At 44.2% G+C, this 10,386-nt stretch overlaps 1 pseudogene; it reads right to left on the reverse strand.

Annotated features, from left to right (window-relative positions):
- The window catches only part of LOC101351296 (cadherin-3-like), an 83,868-nt pseudogene that overhangs the window by 18,692 nt on the left and 54,790 nt on the right, over positions 1 to 10,386 (reverse strand).

Raw genomic sequence — 10,386 nt, forward strand, 5'->3', positions numbered from 1 at the left:
ATCTTTACTTTTTGCCTTTTTTGGTAAAAGCGAAAATCCTGTTTTGGTTTCTTTCTTTTAGCAAAAACAGCCACTAATATAGGTCTTTCGCATAAGTGAAGTGGTGTAAAGCAAACTTTTGACAAACAGGGGTTACCTGTATCCCTCATTTCAGTGTGCTACTTCAATCTATTTCTCAAGTGACTCTAAAAACTGATAGTTTTTAAGCAGCGCCCAGCACAAGAGAAGGCTCTGCAACAGGCTCAGGCTGCGGTGCAAGCTGCTCTACTACTTGGGTCACAAGATCTGGCTAATCCAACAGTGCCTGAAGTGTCAGTGGCAGATAGAGATGCTGTTCAGAGTCTTTGGCAGGCCCCTACTGGTGAATCACAATGCAGACCCTTAGAATTTTGGAACAAAGGTCTGCCATCCTCTGCAGATAACTACTCTTCTTTTGAGAAACAGCTTTTGGCTTGTTACTGGCTTTAGTAGAGACTGAACGCTTAACCATAGGACACCAAGTCACCATGTTTGAGATATTACTGCTCGTCATGAACTGAGTGTTCTTTGACCCATAGAGTCATAAAGTCAAATCTACACAGCAGCACTCCATCATTAAATGGAAGTGGTATATACAAGATCGAGCTCGAGCAGGAACTGAAGGCACAAGCAAGTTACATGAGGAAATGGCTCAATGCCCGTGGTCTCCACTTCTGTCACATTATCTGCCCTCTGCCAGTCTGGACCTATGGTCTCATGGGGAATTCCTTATGATCAGTTGACTGAGGAAGAGAAAACTCGTGCCTGGTTTACAGATGGTTCTGCGCGATATGCAGGCTCCACTCGAAAGTGGACAGCAGCAGCACCAGTCCTTTCCTGGGAACTCTCTGAAGGACAGTGGTGAAGGGAAATCCTCCCAGTGGGCAGAACTTCAAGCAGTTCACCTATTTATTCATTTTTCTTGGAAGGAGAGATGGCCACATTTGTAATTGTGTACTGATTCATGGGCTGTGGCCAATGGTTTGGCCAGATGGTCAGGGACTTGAAAGGAACATGATTGAAAAATTGGTGACAAGGAGGTATGGGAAAGAGGCATATGGATAGACCTCTCTGAATGGGCCAAAGAAGTGAAGATACTTTTGTCTCCTGTGAATAATCACCAAAAAGTGGTCTTGGCAGAGGAGCATTTTAACAATCAAGTGGATAGGATGATGCATTCTGTGAATACCAGTCAACTTTTTCCGCAGCCACTCCTGTTATTGCCCACTGGGCTCATGAACAAAGTGGCTACTGTCACAGGTATGGAGGTTATGCATGGGCTCAGCAACACGGACTTCCACTCACCAAGGCCAACTTGTCTACAGCCACTGCTGAGTGTCCAATCTGCCAGAAGCAGGGAACAACACTAAGTCCCTGATATGGCACCATTCCTAGGGGTGATCAGCCAGCAACCTGGTGGCAGGTTGATTATTGCATTGGACGACTTCCATCATGGAAAGAGCAGCGTTTTGTTCTAACTGGAATAGACACTTACTCTGGATACATATTTGCCTTCCCTACACCCAATGCTTCTGCCAAAACTACCGTCAGTAGACTTACAGAATGCTTTATCCACCATCATGGTATCCCACACAGCATTGACTTGGATCAAGGGATTCACTTCACAGCAAATGAAGGGTGGCAATGGGCCCATGCTCATGGAATTCACTGGTCTTACCATGTTCCCCATCATCCTGAAGCAGCTGACTTAATACAACGATGGAATGACCTTCTAAAGAAACAATTATGACACCAGATAGGTGGCTATACCTTGGAGGTATGGGACAATGTTCTCCAGGAGGTTGTATATGCTCTAAACCGGCATCCAATATATGGTTCTGCTTCTCCTATTGCCAGGATTCATAGGTCCAGGAATCAAGGGGTGGAAATGGGAGTGGCACCACTCACTATTACTCCTAGTGACCCACTTGCAAAATTTTTACTTCCTGTGCCTGCAACCCTATGCTCTGTGGGTATAGAGGTCTTAGTTGCAAAGGGAGGAATGCTACCACCTGGAGACACATCACTGATTCCATTGAACTGGAAGTTAAAAATGTCACCCTCATGCCTCTGGATCAACAGGCAAAGAATGGAGCTACCTTATTGGCTGGTGTGATTGATCCTGATTCCCAAGGAAAAATCAGATTGATATGACATAATGGAGGTAAAGAAAAGTATGTCTGGAACAAGGAGATCCCTTAGGGCTTCTCTTAGTACTACCATGTCCTGTGATTAAAGTCAATGGAAAACTACAGCAACCCAATTCTGACATGACTACTAATGGCCCAGACCCTTCAGAAATGAAGATTTGGGTCACCCTACCAGGCAAAGAATTATGACCAGCCGATGTACTTGCTCAGAGCAAAGGAAATATGGAATGGGTGGTAGAAGAAGGTAGTTCTAAATACCAGTTATGAACATGTGACCAGTTGCAGAAACAAGGACTAATTATTATGAGTGTTTCTTCCTTGTTTTCTTATATGTGTATGTATGCATATGTATATATATGTACGTGTATATATATAACAAATATTTTTGTTTTCTTCCTTCTCTTATCCTGTCACTTATAAAATATAAGATGTAAATGAGGCTAGTGCATTTTCAGTTGTATGCATGTTAATGGTATCATATTAGATGTAAGTATGACTTTATAATTTTCTTTATTTAGAGATTATGTATGGTTTTCGAGGATGTGTACAGGTGCCAAGTTGACAACGGGTGGACTATGATAATAAACGTTATGTGTCACGTTATCTAGGCCACGATTCTCAGTATTATGTAGTTATCCTTTATTTTGTGACCTGATGTAAAGGGTGCTTAAGTGGAAGTGTAGCCTGCATCCAATACATATGGACTTTCTGGCAAAGCTCTCTTACTCTGGATCTTGCATCTGACTCATCATCCTCTGACATCTAGTTCTTGTGATGTGAGCCAGCAGCCTGCTGGCTGACATGCAGGTTTTGGGGTTCGCCAGCTCTTGCAACCCTGTGAGCCAGCAGCCTTCTGCCGATCTGTCAGTTTTGGGTTTGGCAGGCCCTGCAACCACATGAGTCAGAAAAAGCCTCCAGCCTGATGCCTGACCCACGGATTTGGGACTTGCCAGTGTCCACAACTGTGTGACCCATTTCCTTGAAATAAATCTCTCTATATTTATATATATACACACTTCACTGGTTTGCTCCTCTAGAGAAACCAGCCTAAGACACCTAGACTGGTTCTAAGCTTCACCTCAATGATGAAGTTGCCAATTTTATGTGGGTTGGCTGGATGCAGACAGTACATGGGTGTGGGAATGAAATTGGGTGTCACATCATTGTGGAGAACCACCTCAGACTGGACCTCCAGACTTGGATAATGTCATAGTCCTTTATGAAAATAAAGAGCATGGATTGATAAGGACCCTTCTTACCCCCCCTCCCCCTATTTACACTTCACCCTAACTTCCTACCACCTGGATGCTTTGGTTCGTATGTAGGTCTTAGAAGACAGATAAAGGTCAGAAATTTCTGAAAGCCCTAGTTTCTACCCACCTCCACTTTTCTAAATTAAGTATAGGCTCAAAGTCACCTTGGCTGGAGCCAAAGAGACTACAGCAACGGACCAGAACCCTCTTAAAAGAGGAGAGTTGGTGGTTGACTCTACGTGAAGGTTGATGCTTAATACCAGGGTCTGGTCAATGTAGCCAACGTAGTCAGTTTTGGGCTCAACTATCTCTGCCAGTGGCCCTGAGGGCACCCACCCCAAGCCCCTAGACCTCCCAGTGCCTTACCTGGTTTTCTTAGTCACCCTCCTCTTTGCCATAGTGGAAGATGTTCCTGGTGTTTTCTTCTGGGAGCAGAAGGGGCTTCTTGCCCTTCCGCTTCTTTCTCTTCAACAACAGGAGCACCAGAAGGAGGACTGAAAGAGTTCAGGAGTGAATACTCACCCCTTCCAACCATATGGCTGGCCAATACCCCCAAACCCTCAGGGCCTCATTTAATTTTACAACCCTCCACTCAGTAAGCAGAGAAACAACCTCTATATCATGTTCCTCTCCTGCTTAACAGACTTAAATGGCTCCCCTTGCTCCTAGGAAAAAGCAAACTCCTTAATAAAGCCTACGTGATTTGGCCCCTGCCTCTGTCTCCAACCCTCCCACTCACCACCAAGGTCTAGCTTCATTAGCCTCCTCTGAATTCCTCAAGTATACCATACATCTCCTCACTTCATTTGGGCTATTTCTTCATTTGGGCTATTTTCTCACCTAGAACACTCTCCACACATATACATGGTTCTTTCTCATCCTTCAGGTCTCAGCTTAATATTATTTCCTTCTAGAAGCATTCTGACTTCATTGCCCCCACCTATAATTCCATGTCATTTACTATCATTCTTCCCCACATTAATAGTATTTGTCCTTATAAAAATCCTCCTTTGTGGGGATGGGGACCTCAAAGAAGACACTACCTTTTAAGGAAATGCTCTTCTAGTCACCAGATGGCCCCTTAATTAGCCTAGGGTTTTAGTTAAACTTAAGACAATGTAACGTTGATATGGTGCAATAATTTGAATTTAGGTGTAAATGCCATGTTAGGATTTTAACAGAGAGACTGGTTTTTAGTGATTATGGTTGGAAAGTTCTTTTCACATGAGAGTACTAACCAACCAATGCCTGTTTGCTCTTCTTAACTGCCATGACTACACTCAGCCCCATACTAGAAGGATGCCCTCTGGACCCCTCTTTGAGGCAGTTGTATGTGAGACATCACAGCCACTGCTTAGGTCTATCACTTTTTGCCTGCTGATGGAACTTCTGATTCTTTCTGACCAGACAAGACAGGCCTAGTTTTCTTTGGGAATCCACAGATTCTCAGGATGCACACCCAACGTGGGCTAAACTGTAACCTCTTCCTTCTTTTTCTCCCCTCTGGGCCTGGGGTAAGGTAGGAGGTGAACTGGACTTCTCACGTGAACCGAAGGCTTATTGTCTAATGCCTACTGATATCTCTACTTAGACTGGCCTGGAAAAGTTGCTTTTTCCACTGTCCTTCCCCAGTCTGTAAATGGAAACTCCATGTTTCTAATTACTCAGGCTAAAAGCCCTTAGAATTATTGACAACTCTTTCCCTCAAACAACGTATCAATCTGAGTTGACTCTACCTTTATGTACCACCATCTCTGATCACCTCCAATGCTACCATCTTGGTCTGAGTCACCATCATCTCACTCCTGGAGTATGGCAACAGCCTTCTAAACTGTTTTTCTGACTTTGCTCTCCACTAAAGTCTGTTCAGAAGAAATCCTGTAAAAGTTAAGTCAAATCACATCATTCCTCTGCTCAAAACTCTGCTGACTTCCCATTTCATGTAGAATAAAAGCCAAAGTCCTTACAACAGCCTATAAGGCCCAATGTGATGATCCCCATCAACTCTTTGACCTCCTCTCCTATGCTTTTCCCTCTCGCTCACTTTATTCCAGCCATACTGGCCTCCTTGCTATTTCTACACACCAGGTGCAGTCCTGCCTCAGGGCCTTCATACTTGTTCCCTCTGCTTGGAATGCTATTCCCCTAGATATGTGCGTGATTTGCTTCCTAACCTTTCAGATCTTTACTCGAATATCCTTTTCTCAGCAAGGCCTTTCCTGGCCATTCTATTTAGAACTGCAGATGTCCCACCTATCTTCACATTCCTGTTTCGTTAAGTGCTATATTCCCCAGTGCTCAAAACAGTGCTCAGCACATATACTTAAAAAAAAAAAAAAAAGAAAGAAAGAAATCAGTTGCCATTGAGTCAATTCCAAGTCATGGCAACCCTATGTGTGTCAGAGTAGAACTGCACGCCATAAGGTTTTCAATGATTATGATCTTTTGGAGTTAGATTGCCACGTCTTTCTTCCAAGACGCCTCTGGGTGGATTCAAACAATGAACCTTTCTGTTAGTAGCTGAGTGCTTAACTATTTGCACCACCCAGACTCAACAAGTATGTTGAATGAATTTCAGCTTGATCTTGTTGAATTAATTCTGATTAAATGTGTGTGTTGTGTGTAGTCCAAGAGTAGTAAAAGCAGCTGCTTTTTTTTCTACCTTTAGAGCAAAGACTTAATTTTTAATTAAACTATCCCCAATAGACTAGTGGTTCTCAAACTCTAGCTACATCAGAGTCCCCTGGAGGGCTTGCTAAAACACAGATTTCTAGACCCTACTTCCAAGTTTCTGAGTCAGTAGGTCTGAAGTGGGGCCTGATAATTTGCCTTTCTCACAAATTCTGGGTAATGTTAATGCTGCTGGCCTAGAGGCCACTCTTGAGAACTACTGTACTAGCAACTAGACTTCATAAGAGCAGGGTCAGGTCTGTTTGCTCACCACTGTATCCTCAAAGCTTGCACATTCCAGAAGCTTCAGAAATATCTACTGGCTGAAGGACACTCCTAGAATTAAGAGTTCAAGAAATGGATGGGCAATGTTGGGGGCCCCTTAGTCCAAGAAGTTCACAATAGAATCAGCTCTTTTAACATCCTGGTACTCATGCCACAGAGCCAGGACAGCTTCCAAGATGGGGAGGATGAAACCACACTTCCAGCATCTGGGGCAGTTCTCCATGTGGCTGTCACAGTCACACACAGTGACCCTGATAACCGACAGCTGTTCCTTGTTGCAGAAAAAGGTGCACATCATATGTGCCTTGCTTCAGGAACCTCTTCAGGGACAAGGCTACTGTGTCTCCTGGGGTAGATAGAAAATTTATTGGCCTTGAGATACCATATGTGGGGGGAACTGAGTACATCATGCATCTGCATCTGGGTAACAGGGAGAAATATCCCAAAACACACCTTGGCTAAGTGTTACAAATTGATATTTGGTCAAAGTAAATTCACCATCTTGGAAAGGATTATTTATTGGGGTAAAAGAACAAATTCATCAATTTACTTGGAAAAATATCAGTAATTACAATATTTTTTAATATGAAGCTTTGAAAGTGATTTCATGCAGGACCAATAATTTTTCAGCACCATCAGCTGATAAACTGTTTGTTGCCTCAAAAAGAATATGTTAATCTTCCTAAGAGATCTAGCTAACACAATCTCTTAATATTCCTATTAACTGGCCACTTATTTTTCTATTTCACTATTTTGAATTTTATTAACATATATTATTACAGTATCTCCCTCTTGCAATGAAAAATATATTCTTTATACCTCAAATGTATGATAGAGTTCTATATACAAAACTCCTAGTTTTTAGAGGGAGGCGTGGTCAACATGGTGGAGTAGTTAGAGACTTTCTATATCCCTCTTACAACAAAGACCTGGACAAACAAGAGATTTGATTCTATATGAATATCTAGGAGCCCTGACCAAGGCAAAGTTGAGAAATCTGTCTGAGTGATACGTGAGAGGGAGACTGTTTGGAAGAAGTGAAGAGGGGCAGAGCCACAGCGGAGAAACTGCAGCACTGCAGCCATGCCGGTCCGCAGTGAAGCAAGCAAACGGCTGTGTTGTGCACGCACTCAGGAAGCAGTTTCCACATCGAGAGAGACCCAGCAGCAGAGATTCTGCTTAGACACTCCAAACCAGTGAAAAGCAGCTCCCAAGAGGCTAAGATAAGTACGTGCATCCAGCCTTCCGTGGGGATTAAAAAACAAAAAAAAAAAAAAACAAAAAAAAAAAACCAGCCCATTTGGAAAAAACCTCTCTCCCTTTTACCTCCTCCCTCCACACTCTGCACCTGGAGTCCGCTCAGCCAGAAGTAGATCCCGAAAGGCACTCTGAACCATTCTCCTGGCCTTGGAGAGGGAACAAATAAGCTACTGGCTCCCCTAAGCCAGGAACACAAGGTCGGCACAGCTCCTTTGCTAGGCACAGGTATCAGGGGTCCACAGACTCTGAGTGCCTTACACCCTTGTATAGATTTGTGGGGACCCATCTCAACAGTGTTAGTCCTCACTACCACAGTACAACAGGGCAAACATCTGAAGTTTGACTTCAACTGCTTCAGCTTGCACTGGCAGATTTGTGACCATCGAAACAGCCCTACCCCTTAAGTAGGCACTTTTATTGATCTGCAACAGGGGCTTGAGGACTGGTGGTAGCACCTAGGGTGTCTAGTCACCTGCTACAGGAGTCCAAGAAAAAGTGGTGCCCTAGAGTCTTTACAGCCAACAGAGTGGGGTGCTCATAGTCCGGCTGCAAAACTCACCTACCTACTCACCCTAGAGAATAGGGACACACTTTCCTTTCAGACTCTCAGGGGCAGCCATCAGCCCCCTGCCTGGCTCAGTGTGTGATCCCCTACCACATCCAGAGTCCACAGCCTGCACCAATCACCCATGCCTCTCTAGGACTGGGAGTGAGAGCCTGCATGACACACTTGGTGACTAATTGCATGAACACCCGAGCTGAACCCATACAGGAAAATTTAATGCACTCCTGTGTGCACATACTTCGTTACAGAACTGGCTACCTGGTGACAGGACATTAGAGATCTAAACGTGTCAAAAATCAACCTAGTGCACATGAGCAGCCTAGTTGGGTATATCAAAACAAAACAAAATAGGAAGCTAGGTCTCAGTAAGAAAATACAAAATAAAATTATAATAAATTATTGATGGCTCAGAGACAACAGTCAATATCAAGTCACATAAAGAGGCAGTGCATGATGGCTTCAGCAAGCTCCCAAAATAATCAATAAATTCTCTGGAGGAAGAGAACTTCTTGGAATTACCAGAGACAGAATACAAAAGATGAATATACAGAACTCTTCTAGAAATTAGAAAGGAAATTCTACAGACTACAGAAACATCCAAGGAACATAAAGACACAGTAGTAGCGGAAGGTAAAAATGTTATTCAAGAACGTAATGCCAAGTAGGAGTTCCGGCAAAATGGCGCTCTAGGCAGAAGCATCACGCCTTCCCTCCACAGCAAAGATCTGAAAAACTAAGCCGAACAGAGAATACAACAATGCTGAAACCGTAAAACATCAAATGAAGAGATAAAGAACTCAGCCAAGCACCAAATGGAGTGAGAAAACTGACAGAGAATAGAGAGCGAGGAGAGATTCATGCAGAGGTGCCCTACCAGCTAACGCAGTGCGGATCCACCATCTTGGACTCCTATCGGAGACCAGCAAACGCGGATACAAGAAAGCAGCCTCACGGAGTGTCCAGAGGGAGACAAAACAACCAGTAATTTGTGGTGTGCACTTTCCCACCCCTCACCTCTCTTCGTCCCAGCTCGGCCTCCTCTGCATCGTGGGGCCAAGGTCTCTTGACCAGGAAGCGCCGGCTGCTTGGATTCCACACACCCAAGCGGGCGGCTCTCTGGGTGCCATTTGTTGGCTGCTAGTGTTGTTTTTTTTTTTCTGATTCTTTTGATTTCTCACTTTCCTCTTGCCACCTCCTCTTCCTTTCACTCGAGTGCCTGGATCCGTGCGCCACCTTTGCTTCTTCCTGAGAGGCTGCAGAGCGCCAGCAATTTGTGATATATGCTTTCCCACTCTCTACCCTTCTTCACCCACACTTGGCCCCCTCTGCTTCCCGCGGACACAGTCTCTTGTCTAGAAACACCAGCCCGCACTAGCTGGCCCTCTGAGTGCCATTTGTTGGCTGCTGGTGTTGCTTTTCTTTTTTTTTCTGCTTCTTTTGATTTCTTGCTTGCCTCTTGCCACCTCCCCCTCCTTTCGCTCGAGCTCCATCTTAGCTTCTTCCTGAGGGGCTGCGGAGCTCCATTCGAGTTTGGAGCTGCTTCCCAGTCTAGGCTACTGCACTGGTGGGATCCCGGGGATTTCATTCATTTGTTCATTTTGAATTGTTTGTCATTTTCTTTCCTTTTCTTGAGTTGGGAGCTCTTTCTGGCCAGGCGGAGCTGCGTGGCAAGGAACTCCCATTCAGCTTCCACAGACGTGCAGAGGGACCCCTGAGGGCATTTCTTTTTTGGTTGGGTTTTTTTTTTCCTGTTTTTTGGGGGGGTCTTTCTTGTTCTTTTTTTTTTTAATTTGTTTTGCTTCTTTTTCCCTCTTTTTCCCTTTTTGTCTTTCTTCATTGCTCAGTCTCTTGTCTCTCTATATCCTCCTTCTCTTTCTGATCCCTGAATACCAGGAATTGTATACCTCTACACCTTCTAGCCAGGCTGTACTGCAACACCTGAGAGCAACTTCCCCAGACCTCATAGCTGCAGCGGTGGGAACCCTGGGAACTTTGCAGTTCATTAACCTTTTTGATTTTTATTTATTCATTCTTTTCTTTTCTTCCTCTTCCCCTTTCTGTTTTTCTCCATTTCATAGTCTCTCATCTCTCCATTCCAATGGCAAGCTCCCCTAGCATTCTTTTTTGTTTTTTGTATGTTTTTGGCTCCTGTTCCTCTCTCCTCTCTCCCATATCCATCTTAGCT

The sequence above is a fragment of the Trichechus manatus genome, unplaced genomic scaffold (genome assembly GCF_000243295.1).
Source record: "Trichechus manatus latirostris isolate Lorelei unplaced genomic scaffold, TriManLat1.0 scaffold00264, whole genome shotgun sequence".
NCBI classification, from domain to species: Eukaryota; Metazoa; Chordata; class Mammalia; order Sirenia; family Trichechidae; genus Trichechus; species Trichechus manatus.